The following is a 19,515-nucleotide window of genomic DNA, read 5'->3' on the forward strand; positions in this document are numbered from 1 at the left end:
GCGTCTTTGGCGAGGGCCCTCTGACTTTCTCCAAGCCTGACCCCCAGGGTGGGCATATGAGGTTCAGTGGGGAAAACCCCCTTTTCCTTCTGCCCTGAGCTTCTTAAAGCCGTGGATGGGTGCTATGGGCCCATCCCCCTTTCCATTGTCCCCTCCTCCTGGATCCCATTCCCACCCTACCAGCCCTCATGTTAGTGAGGCCGGTGTTGTTCGTGGCTGGGTTGGATACAAAATAGGGTCTTAGGGTGGAGAGCAGGTTGCGCATCTCCCCAAGTGACAGAGGCATGTCCGGCACCAACAAGGGCTGGAAAAAGCTCCAGCAAGAGGGAGGCACTGGAGAATCATCACAGCCACTTCTCCATCCCATGCTGTCACCCTTATCTTGTCAGGCCAGGTGAGGAGTGACTGGGAGGGGAGGACGAAGGGCAGGGTCAGCCAGTGATGGTACAGATTTAATAGATTTCAACTTAATGTTAACCGCTTCAATCTTTATTGCAGAAAATACGATTTCTGTAACAGAGTTGTTAATACTTGGAACACACTACCTGACTCTGTGGTCTCTTCTCAAAATCCCCAAAGCTTCAACCAAAAACTGTCTACTATTGACCTCACCCCATTCCTAATGTGCCTACCGTTCCTGTCCTATTGTTTTCTTTCATTATATCCAATTAATATAGTTATTGCATGCTTATGCTTATATATATATGCTTATATATTATATAGTTACTTTCATGCTTATGCTTTTATATATTGTTGTGACAAAATAAACAAATAAAATAAATAAATACAGGGAGCCACAGCTCTAGAGCCATGAATTGCTGACACCCACCCTATGTAAAGTGATAACATAATGCTTGCCAGAAGAATTAGGTATCCTAGAGTCAAGTTTTGCAATCAACCTGTCCCAAGTAACCATGAACTAAGTCAATTGCATTAAATACTTGGGGCTTGTTCTATAGCTTGCTTTTCCAAATCTCTCCTTTACCATGGCTTTTATTTTGAAGGAACGGCCAGTGAGATTAAAGCAACACACACTTGGAAATTCGTCACAGCCATGGGCAATTTTGAATAGCATAAAATCAAAGGCCATTCCATTCTGAAAAATTGCTATTCTTAGCTTTTCATGGTCCACGTTCAGGAGAAATATAGCATCTGTCACACACCAGACATGTCAGTAGAAGCCAAAATCACAAGCTACATCTGATTTACTTTGGCTATGTCACGCGGCCAAATTCATTGGAAAAGTCAATGATGCTGGGAATGGACTGGCTTGATAATATAAAGACTGATGCAAAGATGAACATCCAACACAAAAAAATTCTCTAGGAGTAATAAAAGAATGAATTAAAGTGAAACAAGAGTTATTGGTTGGCTACCAATCCAGTGGCTGTTGTGTTCTATACCTTGGTAATTGTAAATAGACACGCTGGTCGACCTAGATACAAATTTTAGCAGACCCATTGCTTTTCTGGAAAACAGAAAAGTAATGGAAAGAAAGAATATGAATATACTAAAACAAATCAAATACAATAGTTTCAAGGGCCTAAATATCAAAATTAGACTCTTACAAGGAATATTGCCTCAAAGTCCATTAAGTTTTATCTTCAAAACTCTTCAGGATCTCATAACTTCACCTTTGTTTCTTCTGCTCTCTTCTCAGGAACCTAGAACAATGGTGGTGCTTGTTTCTGGGCTTCTGCAGCTGGCATGTGCTTTAGGTGAACCTAAGGTCATGCCTTTAAGCTTGGCACTTCTATGAGAAACTAATAATGCAAAGTATGGGGCTTTCCACCTTGGAGACAATTTTTTCTCCCATCCATTTTGCTGATACACTCACTTTCTTGCTTGCACCTGCCCATAGGCTGGAATCTCGGGTAGCATTCTGATCCTGATGCAATCTGTCTTGTGCTTGGGCCAGGTGCTGCTCCTGTTGAAAACATTATACAGCAATAAGTGATTAAATTAGGATGAACACCTTCTGGGATTGTGTGTGTGTGTGTGTGTGTGTGTGTTTTAGATGTGTGTGTGTAAAGTGTGAAAGTTGGTTTTTGAGTTTTTTGTGGCTGTGTGAAGTGTGAAGTGCAGCTGCTTTTACATTGTGTGTGAGTCAGTTGTGTTGTGTTGTGTTGTGTGTGTGTAAAGTGTGAAAGTTGGTTTTTGAGCTTTTTGTGGCTATGTGAAGTGTGAAGTGCAGCTGCTTTTACATTGTGTGTGAGTCAGTTGTGTTGTGTTGTGTGTGTGTAAAGTGTGAAAGTTGGTTTTTGGTACCTCTTATTGTTTTTTTATACTTTGTTTACTATTTTTATTATTTATTGTTATTTGCCACGCCCTTCCAGCCATCTGACCACCAAGCTACGCCCACCAATTAAGCCATGCCCACAGAAACGGTAGGGAAAATTTTTAGATTTCACCCCTAGTGTAATGTTAAAGTTTCTAAACATGAATGGTCTTACCAATCTAGGCAGTAAGCAAGGGCAACTAAATATTTCATTATGATTCTATGAGTCTGCCAGCCTTCCTACGTACAGCAGTTAAGCTGGTATATACTAGGAAATACAGTCAAATAAGCTAATTTTACTTTATTGTAAAACTACCAACAGAATCTTGTAAGTCTGAAAGTATCAATAGAATAGAATATAAAGTATGCAGCTTGGGACTGAACTCTTGAGGAAGCAGCAGGTGAAGCTAAGCAGAATCATATCAGATACTTGTATAATTAGCACAGGGGCCCGGAAGGCTGTGTGCTCTCCCCACTTCTCTCTATATACCAATTACTGCATCTCTAACAATCCATCTGTTAAACTACTGAAGTTTGCAGATGACACAACAGTGATCAATCTCATTTGAGACAATGATGAATCCACATACAGATGGGAGGTTGAACAACTAGCCTCATGGAGTGACTGGAACAATCTGGAACTGAACACACTCAAAACTGTAGAAATGGTGGTAGACTTTAGGAGAAACCCTTCTATACTTCCACCTCTTATAATACTAGACAACACCGTATCAACGGTAGAGACCTTCAAATTTTTAGGTTCTACCATATCACAATATCTAAAATGGACAACTAACATCAAAAATGTCATCAAAAAAGCACAACAAAGAATGTTCTTTCTGCGCCAACTCAGAAAACTCAAACTGCCCAAGGAGCTGGTGATCCAGTTCTACAGAGGAATTATTGAGTCTGTCATTTGCACCTCTATAACTGTCTGGTTTGGTTCTGCAACCCAACAAGACAGACACAGACTTCAGTTAATAATTAGAACTGCAGAAAAAACAATGGCTACCAACCTGCCTTCCATTGAGGACCTGTATACTGCACGAGTCAAAAAGACTGTTGTGAAAATATTTATAGACCCCTCACATCCTGGATATAAACTGTTTCAACGCCTACCCTCAAATGATGCTAAAGAGTACCTCACACCAGAAAGAGTACCTGACACAAGAACAGTTTTTTCCCTGAACGTCATCTCTCTGCTAAACAAATAATTCCCTCAACACTGTCAAACTAGTTACTAAGTCTGTGTTACTATTAATCTTCTCATCGTTCCCCATCACCCATCTCCTTCCACCTATGATTGTATGACTGTAACTTTGTTGCTTGTATCCTTATGATTTATATTGATATTGATTGTTTCCTAATTGCTTATTGTACCCTATGACTATCAATAAGTGTTGTACCTTATGATTCTTGATAAATGTATCTTTTCTTTTATGTACACTGAGAGCATATGCACCAAGACAAATTCCTTGTGTGTCCAATCACACTTGGCCAATAAAAAATTCTATTCTATTCTATTCTATTCTATTCTATTCTATTCTATTCTATTCTATTCTATTCTATTCTATTCTATTCTACTGGTGCTCTCTAAATTTGGCTGTTTGTTTGCAGACATTTTGTTACCTCAAAGGATCTTCTTTTGTTAAAGATGCAGTTTCTTCGTCCTTAACAGCCATCATAGAAACCTCAGAAAGGAGTCACTCCTTTAAGTCATTTCAAACCATTCATATATTGCAGAAATCTCTTTAGTACTACAGCTAGGGGAACAACTTTAGCAACAAACCTGTCATAAATTTGGTTCCTGTGTCTGTATTACTGGGCAATACAGTATGGATGCTGATAAATAACTCTATTAGCTTGTTCATCAGAAAGACTCTCCATGACTCTAAGATTCTTGTAAGTATCATTGGTGATACAGGTAGCCTTTGGCTTACAACTGTTCATTTAGTGACTATTTAAAGTTACAACGGCACTGAAAAAAGTGACTTATGAGTGTTTTTCACACTTACGATCAATGCAGCATCTCCACGGTCAAAAACTGGACACTTAGTAACTATCATACATTTATGACAGTTGTGGTGTCACGGGGTCACGTGATCAGTGTTTGCAACCTTCTGACAGGCAAAATCAATGGGAAAAACCAGATTCACTTAACAGCCATGTTATTAGCTTAACAACAAAAAAGATCATAAAATGAGGCAAAAGTCATTTCACTACTAACTTGCTTAGCAACATAAAGTTTGGGCTCAGTTATGGTCGTAAGATGAGGATTACCTGTATTTGGCTCTGACAGTTTTAAGCAACAAGGGTATTCCATGTTATTATTATTTTTTCTCTTCTCCATCTGAATTCTAGCAATTTTATCCCTGGATATTATTGAGCCTTTCGCATCTCCTTCCATTCATCCCTGGCTTCACTGTCTGCTTTGTTTGATTCAGAATGTCTGATTTAAAACTCATGACTGTAAAGCTAAATGTGATGAATCTGAATGGGTACAAGAATATCATGAGGCATGGCAATGGATACTGCCTTGTGTTCTGGGAAGAAGCAGGAAGCATGTAGGATCATAGGCATTTGCTCCTAATCTCTACGATGGGAAGATAACAAAACTTGTGATGTTTTGACACAAGCCCCATCCTTTTCTACTTGTCATATTATTATTGGCAGGAACCGGAAGGGTGCAGTCTGTATTATGCAATTCTGACACATTTTTTTTTTACGGGCCCCTCCTTGCCCCTCCATATCTCTACATGTAAGATGTGTTGCAATCAGTAGATTTGCAATATAAAGTGGATTGGTTGTGCCTCTTATATGCCTCATAAGTCTGTGGAGCATATACTGTTGCATGATGTCATTTAAGACACAGGTGGATGGTGTATATTTGCTGTCTGTGAAGCAAAATAGCTGTGCATACATATGTATACCCATGTGCAAAGAACATAGAAAAGAAGTTATGCCAGCCCCTCCAAGGGATACAGTTATTTTAATGTGAAGAAGAGTGCTTTACTAATGCTAGCATATTTTTGAAATGTTCCTTTAAATGCATGTGTAGAGATGACAATCCAAGATCAAGATAACTAATGTTGAGTGCTTTGGCCAAGATCAGAAAGTTCCTAGAGAACTTTCCCAAGAGAATCCAATGAGGCATTAAGAACGTCTGAGGGCAAGCATTAAAAAATGGAACACGCATCCAACACTATTTCCTCCTTTACAGAATAGCCAAAAATTAACAAATGAAACAAAACAATTTGGAAAGAAAGAAAACTGAAAGGAAGATGGAGTGTTCATTTATGCTCTTCTTCTTGCGTAAGGTTATGTAAAATAACAGGACTGCTGATGGCAGCCCAGCCACTATTTTAGTTTAATCCTTTGCAATTCTAAAAAAAGAAAGAAAGAAAGAAAAAAAGTGGGATGGTATCCATGAAATAAAACTTCCATCTGCTTCCCAGAAGACTTTCCTTTTTGTTTAAAAATAAAAAATACAGCTGCACATACAGGCCCAACTGTTCATGTGCTTCCTGCTCCCACCACACAATTGCCTGCTTCCTCTTCCTCTTCCTTTTTTTTTTTTAGTAAAAAAGTTTTATTTTTACAATCATGTCAAACAATTCATTCAATGTACAGTTATATACATTTAGTCAGGCCTGCCCAGTCACCACCCCCCTTTTTAACACTCCCCTCTTCTACCTTCTTTTACTATCCAAACCTTCCTCTCCTTCTCTTATCTACATCCTCTCCTCCCTCCACCCTACACCTTCCTTCTCCCTCTTCTACCCCTCTTCCTTCCTCTTCTCCTCTTTCCTACCTCCTACTCTCTCTTTTCTCCCTCCCCACCGTTCTAAAATGGTAACTGGGCAGACCCGACCCTACATTAATTATATTTATACATCTTCAATAATCCCTGTACATTCACCATCACTCCATCTCTAGCCTCAACCCCCCAATTCCCCTCCCCCATACCCCCCGCCCCCCACCCCGACTTCCCAGAACAAAATGCAGGGTATCAAAACTAACAATCATAATCTAAAATAATTCCTAAATTATAATCTCTAGTCTCTCCACACTTAATCACACTCTCAATTCCCCTCTCCTTCAGAAATATATCTAATACAAAATATTTCCTAAATTTACTCATATGCTATTCGATATTTTTTTATCTGATACTTATTTTGAATATAATCAATCCACATTTTCCATTCTAAAATATATTTTTCTTGTGTATAGTCTTTCAAATAAGCAGAGATTTTTGCCATTTCTGCCAGATTTGATACTTTAAGTGTCCATTCTTCAATTGTAGGTAATTCTTCTTTCTTCCAATATTGAGCAATCAAAAGTCTTGCGGCTGTTATTAAGTTCAAAATCAATTTAGTCTCTATAACTGTACAGTCCATAATTATCCCTAGAACTGCGGAGTAAACTTAATCTTCTTTTTCAAAATATTCTGCATGATCCACCATACTTTAATCCAAAATGCTTTAACTTTTTTACAAGTCCACCATATATGGTAATAAGTGGCATCTTCACAATCGCATCTCCAACATTTAGCCTGTACATTAGGATACATACATGACAATTTTTTTGGGTCTATATGCCATCTATAAAACATCTTATAAAAATTTTCTCTCATATTTTGCGCTTGTGTAAATTTAACATTCCTCACCCAAATTCTTTCCCAAGTTTCCAACATTATTGGTTGCTGAAAATTTTGTGCCCACTTAATCATACAATCCTTAACCAATTCAGTCTCTGAGTCTATTTCTACTAATACATTATACAACCTCTTAATATGCTGTTGGCCTTGATCTCTCATTTGTTTTAACAAATTATCCTCAATTTGCTTAACACCTATTTTTTGATCTAATTTCCATCTAGCTTGTAATTGTCCATATTGGAACCATGTATAATTTTTCCCTTCTTCCCCCATCTTTTCTCTAGATTTTAATTGTAATTCTCCCTTTTCCATCCAAAGAAGTTCTTTATAGGTAACTACCTCCATCTTTTGATATATATTTATATTTTCTATCATGTGTCTCGGGATTGCCCATATTGGAATCTTTCCATCTAATTTATATTGATATTTCCTCCAAACCCTCAATAATGCATTTCTAATTATATTATTTTTAAATATTTTATCTACTTTCTTATCATATAATAAATAGGCATGCCACCCATATAACAAACCATAACCTTCTATATTCAAAACTCTTTCCTCAGTTAAATTAATCCAATCAGTAATTAATGATAAGACAACTGCTTCATAATACAATTTTAAGTTAGGCATTTTAAGACCCCCCCTTTCCCTTGTATCCTGCATTATTTTTAATTTTATTCTTGGTTTTTTGCCCATCCATACAAATTTATTAATCCCCTTTTGCCATTCCTGTAATTTAATATCATTCTTAAGCACCGGTATCATTTGAAACAAAAATAAAAACCTGGGCAAAACATTCATTTTTATAGCCGCTATTCTTCCCAGCAAAGATAGTTGTAACTTCTTCCAACTCTCCATTTCTTTCCATACCTTCTGCCACAATACCTCATAATTATTTTTGTATAATTTAACATTTGAAGTTGTAATATATATTCCTAAATATTTAACCTTTTTAACAATTTCAAAACCTGTAGTTCTTTCTAACTCTTCTTTTTGTTGTATATTCATATTTTTAGTTATCATCTTTGTCTTTTGCTGATTCACCTTAAATCCAGATACTTTGCCATACTGACCAATTATATCTTTTAAACCAGTAACTGAGTATATTGGTTGAGATACAGTAACAACCAGGTCATCTGCAAAAGCTCTTAATCTGTAATCTTGATGTTTAACTCTAATTCCCTTTATTCGATCGGAACCACGTATTTTATTCAGAAGAATTTCTAAAGTTAAAATAAAAAGTAATGGGGACAAGGGACATCCCTGTCTCGTCCCTTTCCCAATTTTAAAAGTTTCTGTTAACCCACCATGATTGCCTGCTTCCTCTTCCATTCTCCTGTCGTATCCTCCTTTCTCTCATAGTTTCTTTTTCTCCCACAAATATATCATTCCCAACATAGGTTCTCTTCATCCACCCACATACTTTCTTTTCTACTCTACAATCTCTGTCTTTCATTCTCAAACCACATACTTTTTCTTCTTCCACTGGAACATGTACTTTTTCCCCCTCAGCACACAAATTCTCTTCCCTCCCTCAGAAAAATACTGTCTTGCTGTTTTGTTTCCATATGTTAATTCACTCTCACATGTGTGTGACTGCTTGGAGCTGTACATTCTTGATGTTCTACCTTGTATCTTGCCTTGCAAGTCCTACACTGCTTTGGAGATGGACAGGACCCTTCTGTCCCCAATCGAGGTGCATATTGAGAGATTGGGAAGCCATAACAATTATCTATCAGTTTGTCTTTTTAGAAAAAAATAATAGAATTATGAAGTTACATAAGGGACCACCAGGATCATCTACTTCAACCTTACACAATGTGCAATAAACCTCCAGATGTGGAGAACTCACATGCTTCATTGTTTTAAAGATCTTAACAGTTTTTCCTTATTTGAATGAAATCTAAGTAGCTCAAATAATACTTACTATTTTTGTCCTAATTTTTGTAGAGATAGAAAGTGGTTTCTGACCCATCTTCCCTGTTTAGCTTTTCTCTTAACTACCCGAACACTGATTTAATGTCCCCACTGAGTCTTCTTTTCTCTAAACTAACAGTCCTATCATTCAATCTGTCCTCATAGGGCACATGGGCAAGTCTCTGTATCATCTTTGTTGCTGTTCTCTGAACCTATTCAAATCTGTCAATATCTTTCCAGAAATGTGGTACCCAGAATTATACACGGTACTGTGGTGTAGCCACACCAGTCAAGGGATAAGAAGCAATTCTGTCTTTGGTACAGTGTTTCTTCTAAAGCAGCCCTACTAACATATCCAAGCAGCGGTCTCATACTGTTGACTTATATTGTTTTTTCTTTCTTTATGTATACATTGCCAAAGAGGAGAGAAAAAGGAATACTTAAAAAGCACTTTCACAAAAAATGAAAGAAATGTGATAAAAAAGAGAGAAAGTGGGATCTGTCATTATAATAGTAAACAGATGCAATTCCATATTCACTTTTCTAATGCAAATTTGTGGGTCAGCTTATCTGTGGATAGCTTATCCATAAGTAAATTTGGTATTGGGCCACTTAGTAGAGAGCTTATCTTTGAACTGTTATTCATATAATTGACAGCTAATCATGACCTTCTATTGACATCCTTACAGATATTTTAAGAACGCTGTCTAAAGTCCCACCTCCTTCAGCCTGTGTTCACAGGACTTAATAACTCACTTCCTAATATAATCCTCACTGTCTTTCTCAGAATCAGTTCCTACTTTTCAGAATCATTCATAAAATAAAAAACAAACAAACAAACAAAAAACAACAACCCAGTGCTAGATGCGGGGCCTGACAAATACAGAATAAAGGTGCAACATAAATCATTTGTGATTTTGAAAGCATACTTCTGTGGTTGCAGCTTACAATTTTATCCGGTTTCTTGACATTGTATCACACTCATTCTTCATACTGAGTTAGTAAACAGTGACAAACCAATATGTCCTACGTAGGTGTTTATTAATTTTGTATGCCATGAAATCCTGACAACCAATTGCTTACCACAAAATTAAATACAGTAAAAACATCTCCTGTAAAGAAAAAAAACCTAAAAGCAAATGTAATAAACTTATTACGATATGAACAGGGGGAAAAAGTATCCTCCCACAACACTGGGACCCAAAAGAACTGGGCATTCAGATGGTCATTTGCTTCTGATTTTCAGAAAGTCTGTGGGACTTCATTTTACTAATATTTGGACTAGGGCTGCTGTGACTCTCTCTCTGGATGACTACCTATTTTTATTTGATGGTTTGAAAAGCTGGGCTCGTGGTGTATATAGGCAGAAGAACACATTGTCTGTAACATTACCTCTGGGATGACGTTAGCCCTCAGACTCAAGCAGCCTCCACCCTGTTGGAGTTTTAAAGGGCCTTGAAGACATGGCTCTTTGCCCAGGGGTTTGGCAAACATGACTTTAGCTCCCTTAAGACAATGAGGGCTGTTTTCCTTTGTTCTCATTTTGTTTAGTCATCTTGCCATTCTTATCTTTGTTTTTGCCTCATGTTCTCCTTGTTTTTAATATTTTAAACAATGTGTAAACTACCCAGAATCGCTGGGGTTGGTTAGTATATAAATTTAATAAATTATTATTATTATATGGTGGTTTTATAATGTATGATCTTGGTTTTAATTTTGGGATATTAAGTATTTATTTTAACCCAAATTATAAATGCAGTTCAGAGTCCATTGACTGGAACAGTCTAGAATCCTGTACATAAACAAGCTGGGGAAAAAAGAGCTAACAACAAGAAGAACAAAAACATAATAAAGACCAACTGATGATGGGAAAAGATCACATCCCAAATGTAATCACAATTCAGCCTTTTCTTGTCTCCAGAAGTCTTATTATCAAGGACACCTAGCTAAAGCTACATTTCTAAACTTCGCAATCTAAAGATGTATGAATTTCAACTCTAGAATTCTGAAATCAGCAAGGCTAGGCCAGGTTTTTTCATCCTATACAAAATGCATTCACTAAGCTTCATACTGGGAAGAGGGGAGGGGGGAAGCAAGATATTTTTGAAGAGCTGTGGTGGTGCTGTGGTTAAAATGCAGTATTGCAGGCTGATTCTGCCCAGTCTGGAGTTCGACCCTGACTGACTTAAGTTTGACTGAGCCTGCCATCTGTCCATGGTTGGTAAAATGAAGACCCAGATTATTGAGGGCAACATGCGGACTCTGTAAACCGCTTAGAGAGTGCTGTAAAGCAGTATGGAACAGTATATAAATCTAAGTGCTATTACTATTGATATTTTTCTGCACATCAGTGCCCTCAAAAATCTTCCAAACAACTGAAGACATTTTAGTTCCTCTCAAAAAGTCTAAATTGGTAAATGATAATGATATCTTTTCTCTAACCACTAGAAGGTAAATTACTGTATTTTTAAGACGCTCCAGAGTATAAGACACACATTAGTTTTTGGGGAGGAAAACAAGAAAAAAAATTCTGCCTCTGCCTACCAGCATCGACTGGTATTCATCTGGCTAGCAGCAAATAGCAAACAGCCTGGTAAGCTTCAGCACATTATCGCAGCCTGATACAGCTAGAGCAGCTAATTGGCAGGTGGATCGGCCGCCCGGAATACCCCCAAATCAGCTGTTTCAGGCTGCAGGGATTGCTACAGACCATTGACGCCTCCGTGCCTTGCATTTTTGGTCTCTGTGCCTCATGTTTTCAGCCTCTGATCGGTGCCCAGTTCACTGCTGCCTGGAACTGCCTGAAAATGCAATGCATGGAGGCCAAAAACAGGGCGTGTAGAGGTTGAAAACACAATGCACGGAGGCGGCAATCAGTGGCAATGTGCTGTGGCAATCCCCACAGCCTGGAACAGGTCTAAAATGGAGCATTCAGAAGCCAAAAATGTGATGAATGGAGGCCAAAAATATGACACAAGGAGGCCAAAAACACAAGGCATGGAGGCAGTGATGTGCTGTGCCGATCCCCGCAGCCTGGAATAGGTCTAAAACAGCACGCGGAGGCCGAAAACGGCTGCAGGGTGGGGGCTGGTGGGTGGGCGTATAAGACGCACCCAAATTTTCACCCTCTTTTAGGGGGGGGAAACTGCATCTTATATGCTGAATATGGTATTTCTCTTCCTCCTCAACTGCTTCTGAATCTTCCCTCAGAAAGATACCTCAGATGACTGCCAAATTTACTAGTCAGGATATGCCTAAATTGAAGCAGTCTGAGTCAATTTCTCTGGATGTACTCCTAATAGTGTAATAAGGTCTCCTATTTTCTGAAACAATTATTAACCTTATAAATAAACTTACAATCATAACTGAACAATTTAACTTGTTTCAACATTCTTTAACTGCTTCCTCAAAGGGTAACACAGAAGGGAGTCAGAGGTTTCTTTTAAAAAAAGAAAAGAAAAAGAAAATCTCTGAATTGTACAGAAACAAGCAGAGAGGGATCATTTTTTCCCCACCAAGAAATAAGATCAGGATTCTCCCTGTATATTTCAAGCAGACCAAATTATGCTCCTTAATAAAGGAAAACTACTTTCTTTGAAAGGAACTGTTAAGTCCTCAGGGCTACGCCACCACATAGAGACTGGCTGGCCACCAGGCGATCCTGATTGGCTAAGTCGTGAACTATTGAAAAGCGGGAAACCCGAAGCCCTGTCATTGGTTCAGCCATCTGACAGCTCCATATTTAAGAGCCTGCCAGACAGCACTGTTGCCTTCATTGAAGTTTAGCCTGTTAGCTGTTTATTCTGTTACCATTAAAGGTTGTTATTGTTACTCACAACCTGTCTAGCCTCAGTTCTCCATACAGAGCAAGAACAAACTTTTCCCTAAGCTAAACCAACTTTTACTTGTCAAATGTCTCAGGTGGACTGGTAAAATGGCTGGAAGGATCTACAACAACAGCAAAGTTTTGCTAAAGTTTAAAAACAAACCTGTTCTCCCAATATTCTTTAACATTCTTATGTTTCTGGACTTTTCCAAAGTTATCCAAATTGTGTCATCACAGATTTGGCAGGCTGACCCATCATGATAATGCAATAGAGCAAGTAAGGAGTGGTTGCAGAAAAAGGGAGTGTAAGTATTATAATAACCCATGAAAACTGCCCCATCCTGGAGATATTACTAAAGAAGTCACTTTAAATTTAGGTAGCTTCTAAAAGATATGTAGATTAAAATTTTAAGCAAGTTAGGTGATATAAAATATTCTTTGGCAAAACCATATGCAGTAATTTTTTTCAATAAATAGCTTCAACTTAAACCTGCCCAGTATGTATATGGATCAATCTACTGTACACTGAAGGAAAAGCCTTTGATTGTGTCAACCAATATCAAGATTCAAATTAATTCACAATAATCTAAGTATTTGAAATGTGAGAGGAAGTGGAGTTTGAAAAACTCTTTAGATTCTTAGATCACTGTGTGGTATATAATTAGGGCCTGTAAACTCAGGAGTCTGGTTTTATCCCAAGCCTATAGGAAACTACAAGTCTACAAGTCTGGAAATTTCTAAAATGTATTACAGAGAGACAGTCTATCCTTTACAAATTAAATCAATACCTCTAATCTCCTTAAAACCAACAGAACAGCTCTCATTTTTGCAAGGTGAACTAATAGTGGAGGATTATGAAATAACTACTCTGGATTAACTGCTAAGCAAACAGATGATCTCCCTTATCTCGTTGAACATTGATGGATGGAGTAAAAATAGAATCTGGATTGACAGCTTTGAATTTGTCTTCTTTCAAAATAACTATGGAACATGACTAAGTTAGATGGAATGCCCTCATACAATGCAAGCCAGATGCCAAGCACTGAATTGTAATCATGTGACTGCAACTTTGAAGGCTGGTTGTAAGCCCCTGTTATGACCTAGGATTGGCACACAAGCAACATGTGCTAGGCAAAAACTTGTCAGCCTTTTTTCAACCACCCTTCCCCAAAAATCCCCATAATCCAGCAATTCTTGGTTCGTTCCCTAAAGTCTTTGGCCACAGGACACACCTACAGTCCAAGTCCATTAATCAAAATTCAGGTGCTTGGTGACCAGCCCATGTTTCTGACTGCTGCAGCATCTCCCAGTCATATGATCACCATTTGTGACCTGCCCTATCAGCTTCTGAGAAGCAGGAAGTCATAAGACATGGTCACATGAAGCCACACTTAATGACCTGTGTGGTCCTTGCTTAAAAACTACACAAAAATGCTAAAAACACTGTAATGTCAACATGGTCCTCACTTTATGATTGTTTCATTCAGCAACAGAATTTCTGGTTTTAGGGTTATTAAGTGAGTATTAAATTGTATTAAACTTGTATGTCACTTAACTCTCAATGACTCTGGACTTCTTGGTCATTTTTTTTCAATCAGTTACTCTTGGGCTGTCTTTTCCAGATAACTCCTGGTCTTTGTTGTCCAATCCTTTATCAACCACTCTGCTGCCCAGTCGTTCTTCCAATTTTGCTTGGGGTCTTTACTTTACTTTACTTTACTGTCATTGCACATGGTACAACAAAATTAAATGCTGATTTCAGTATACATTATTATAAAAATAAAAACACAAACATACATCCTTTACATTCTATATAATTGAAATTGAAAACCCGATATTGCACTATATTGTAAAATATTGTTATTGCCCTGGGATAAAAGTTGTTTTTCAGCCTATTTGTCCTTGTTTTTATTATCCTGTATCATCTGCCAGATGGTAATAGTTCCAAAAAAGGGTGCCCAGGATGAGGTGGATCTTTAAGAATGTTTTGAGCTTTCTTAAGGCAGAGGGAGCTATAAAGCTCTTCCAAAGAGGGGAGAAGGCAACCAATGATTCAGACACATTGCTCATTCCTTCAGTGATCCTCTCCTAAACTCCATTACCTATTGTCCTCCAGGGGCTTAACCCCTTCTGTTTGATGTATATACTACACCCCCAGTTCACCAGAAATATAAATCACAGAGCAAACAAGACTCTATCCCTTAGGAGTCTTGGCTTAGAAAGCAGGTGCAGTTGTTCGTAGGTGTTCTAACAAATCCAAGAATCTTGTATATTGTCAGATGACACCTTTCATATATTTAATAACATACCTCTAACCTTCAAAGAAACTTTCATTCTGCCTCAGTGCTATGTTAATTATATACCATTGACTTTTCTTTAACATCAAAATCTGTCTTAGGGGAATACACTTTTTATTATGCTTGTAACAATGTTGTGAGAAAGATTTGTCTGACAATGATTAGCCCAGGGAACGCTAGAAAGTTTCAAAGACATTTGAAGCTACATGTCTTTGGGCATAACTTGACTATCCACCCTTAGCATACTTAATCCAAAACTGATTTTTCTAGCAATCCCTTTTTTCATACTGAGAATCTTTACAACACCCCAACTGCAGTGGTGGGATTCAGCCAGTTTGCACCACTTTGGGAGAACCGGTTGTTAACTTTATTTTATTTTTATTTATTTATTATTTATTTATTTTTTCACATAGTATATATAAGCATAAGCATGAAATAACTATACAATATATAAGCATATATATAAGTATGAGTATGTAATAGCTATATTAATTGGATATAACAAAAGGAAACAATAGGACAGGAACGGTAGGCATGCTTGTGCTCTTATGCACGCCCCTTACAGACTTCTTAGGAATGGGGTGAGGTCAATGGTAGACAGTTTTTGGTTGAAGCTTTGGGGATTTCTGGAAGAGACCACAGAGTCAGGTAGTGTATTCCAAGCATTAACAACTCTGTTACTGAAGTCATATTTTCTGCAATCAAGATTGGAGCGGTTAACATTAAGCTTAAATCTATTGTGTGCTCGTGTATTGTTGCAATTGAAGCTGAAGTAGTCTTTGAGAGGAAGGACATTGTAAGAGATGATTCTATGAGTTAAACTCAGGTCATGTCGAAAGCGGCATAGTTCTAAATTTTCTAAACCCAGGATTTCAAGTCTGGTGGCATAAGGTATTTTGTTGTATTCAGAGGAGTGGAGAACTCTTCTTATAAAATATTTCTGGACACGTTCAGTTGTACTGATGTCAGAAATGTGGTATGGGTTCCAGACAGTCAAGCTGTATTCAAGAATTGGTCTAGCAAATGTTTTATATGCTCTGGTTAGTAGTGTAGTGTATTTGGAGAAGAAGCTATGCAAGATTAGGTTTACAACTCTTAGAGCCTTTTTTGTGATGTAGTTGTAGTGGGCTTTGGCACTTAGATCATTTGATATGAAAACTCCAAGGTCTTTAACAGGGTGGGGGTCATTTGTAAGGTAACGTCCATCAAGCTTGTACTTAGTGTTTAGGTTCTTTTTTCCAATATGTAAGATTTAGCATTTGCTGGTTGAGATTTGGAGTTGCCAAGTTTTAGACCATTCAGATACAAAGTCAAGGTCTTTTTGAAGGGTAGTTGTATTGTTGGTGGTGTTAAATAGTTTGACATCATCAACAAAGAGAACACAATTACTTGTAATATTGTCACAGAGATCATTAATGTATAATGTGAAGAGTGTTGGTCCAAGAACTCTGCCTTGGGGAACTTTTGACAGGAACAGGATTTGATAGAGCATTGCCAATTTTGACCACTTGCTGTCTGTTTGACAGGAAAGCTGTTATCCAATTGTGGAGGGGTCCTGAGATGCCATAGGATTTTAGTTTTAGGAGAAGTTTATCATGTATTACTGAGTCAAAAGCTTTACAGAAGTCTATGTAGATTGCATAGTCTATGTAGATTCTGAACAGTTTGGCAAACTGGTTGTTGGAAGAAATCATTAGGGCAGAGAATCGGTTGTTAAATTACTTGAATCCCACCACTGCCCAACTGTTATGATGGAATACCTGGGAGATTCCTGGGCATAGAAGGGTTAGGATGACAGTTAAGGGAGGAAACAGGATCATCAAAGAAGATAATTTTGAGCCTAGAAGAGGAGGCAAGTATGAAAAAGAGACTCAGAAGTAGTCTGCCTTAATTATCCCAAGTCATGCAGGAAAATTAGCTTGGTAGGCTTTTCAGATTCTACTATATTATTCTACTAGCAATAAAAATCTAAGTAATTCTTGTTTTCTGAATTTGCCAACCTCCCAGGGCTGGATTCCTGCATCTAGAAGTGGTGTAGTTTACTGTACTGTCCAAGGATGATACCTTTTCAGTCTACGACTCTCGTAGGCTGAAACATATATTAGCTTCCCAAATAACTTTATTTTTTATTTTTATCTTTGTTTCCATCTTCCTAGAAGTGCTTTACAAAACACCTAAAAAATAATCTTAGATAAATCTATCAAGTGTAAAAGCAACAGTCCCAAAATACAGTAACACTTTAAAAAAAAAAGATTGGTTTTAAGAGCCTTGCTTTTCAATTTTTTAATAATGATGATATACATGTGGGTAACCCTTATTTCATTTTTAGTCTAGGTTTTTGATGTAATTCACTTCTGCTTTTCATCAGACTTTTTGATGTCTTTTCCTAGGAAGCAAAGTTTTATTTTCATTATATGTTTAGGACTTTGAATTTATTTGCATATTATGCATGGCATAAACAGCTCATGAGTTACAAGTTCCTCTTTCTTCTCTTATGACTCAATTTGCTCCATAATCAAGAGTGCAGACATTTTTTTAATATATAATTGATATGTCTTCCATTAGCCACTATTTATTCCTGACCACTTTCTCAGTTCATCCTGAGTTCATCATGATCCTACATGCTAGATCTAACTGCTGTTTATAGTAATAATTCAGGTTTAGTTCCAAAACAAAACAAAAAAGCTTTGTAATATACAAAGACATAAAACACACAATTTATCTTTGTTGTTGTTAGTTGCGAAGTCGTTTCTGACCCATCGCGGCCCCATGGAAAACATTCTTCCAGGCCTTCCTGTCCTCTATTATCCTCTGGAGTCCATTTAAACTCATGCCTACTGCTTCAGTGACTCCATCCGGCCACCTCGTTCTCTGTCATCTCGTTCTGCTTTTGCCCTCAATCTTTCTTTTACACAATTATCTACAATTTTTCAAAGCAGCCCAGACCTTGTCCTAAGATTATAGTTCTGAGCAATGAGAAAAATGTGACATAGACCTAGATTTTTGGGTCTGATATTCCTCCGAGTTTCCTACTGTCTAAATAAAATGAAACTCCCAAGTATAAAATACAAAGCTTTGATCCAAAATAAAGCAGTATCTCTGGAACTGCTGGTTGATGATCTACATTTCTGTGGAAGAACAGGACTGATTCTATAAACTAGATTCAGATTTCCTATTATTGATTTTATATTCCATTTTTAATTAAAAATCAACAGATATGTTTTAATAGATCTTGGGGGGGGGGAAGCAATGCCGTGGTCAATGTCTTATATCACTAGGATAAATGGCTACATTCATGTCATGTGAGTGGATTTCAGATGGTATTTACACAAATCTCTCAATCTCTCGAGCTGTTGGAGGTACTGGCTGCTGTGGCGGTTGAGACCCCCAAACTTATAGTCATGGGGGATTTCAACTTGCCATCAGCTGGCTTGTCATCGACGGCAGCTCGGGAGTTCCAGGCTTCCATGACGGCCTTGGACCTGATTCGAGTAAATGATGGCCCTACGCACACAGGGGGAGGCATGCTGGATCTGATTTATATCTCTGGACAGTGGTTAAATGATCTGGTATTAGATGATTTAGTAACAGAACCAATGTCATGGTTGGATCATTTTCTCCTTCGCCTAGACTTCCGAACCGCCATTCACCACCGCAGGGAGACGGAACCTATACGGTGGTTCCATCCCAGGCGCCTGATGGACCCTGAGAGGTTCCAGATGGAGCTTGGGCCATTCCCTGAGGATCTGGCCCACGGCACGACTGAGGAACTGGTCGTGGCCTGGGAGCAGGCCGCGGCCGGGGCCCTGGACCGTGTCACGCCTTTGCGGCCTCTGACCCGGCATAGATCTCGTCCGGCCCCTTGGTTCTCCGAGGGGCTGAGGGAGATGAAACGCCGGAGAAGACGCCTAGAGAGCACCTGGAGGTCCAGTCGCTCCGAAGCTGATCGGACACTAGTTAGGACCTATTCTAGGACATACCTAGTGGCAATGAGGGAAGCGAGGCGTTCCTACGCCTCCACCCTCATTGCGTCGGCAGATAACCGCCCGGCCGCCCTGTTTCGGGTGACCCGCTCTCTCCTACATCAGGAGGTGCAGGATGACCCTTTGCAGGGACGAGCCGAGGAGTTTAGTGGTTATCTATACGATAAAATCGCTCAGCTGAGGGACAGTCTGGACCGAATTTGGGATGATCCAAGCGAGGGAGAGGAGGCACGTCTTGTTGAGCACATTTGGGATGAGTTTGACCCTGTGGCTCCCGAGGACGTGGACAGGTTGTTGGGGAGGCTTCACGGCACGACATGTTTACTGGACCCGTGCCCTTTCTGGCTGGTACTGGCCACTCAGGCGGTGACACGAGGCTGGCTCCAGAGGATTATCAACGCTTCTTTGTTGGACGGGGTTTTCCCTGCCGCCTTGAAAGAGGCGGTGGTGAGACCCCTCCTTAAGAAGCCCTCTTTGGACCCAGCTATTTTGGGTAATTATCGTCCAGTCTCCAACCTTCGCTTTGTTGAGAAGGTTGTAGAGAGTGCCGTGGCGCG

At 38.8% G+C, this 19,515-nt stretch overlaps 1 protein-coding gene across 3 annotated transcripts in view; it reads right to left on the reverse strand.

Moving 5' to 3' along the window:
• Positions 1-19,515, reverse strand: part of LOC131191152 (interleukin-12 subunit beta-like) — a 102,797-nt gene that overhangs the window by 33,127 nt on the left and 50,155 nt on the right. For 2 of the 3 annotated variants that reach the window (XM_058168987.1, XM_058168988.1), the window contains exon 2: positions 1,838-1,927. The gene's annotated coding sequence lies outside the window, so the exon portion shown is untranslated. Of the gene's footprint in view, positions 1-1,837; positions 1,928-11,396; positions 11,631-19,515 lie in introns of those variants that run through there. The other variant, XM_058168986.1, reaches the window with a different exon arrangement.

This window comes from Ahaetulla prasina, chromosome 2 (assembly GCF_028640845.1).
Source record: "Ahaetulla prasina isolate Xishuangbanna chromosome 2, ASM2864084v1, whole genome shotgun sequence".
NCBI classification, from domain to species: domain Eukaryota; kingdom Metazoa; phylum Chordata; class Lepidosauria; order Squamata; family Colubridae; genus Ahaetulla; species Ahaetulla prasina.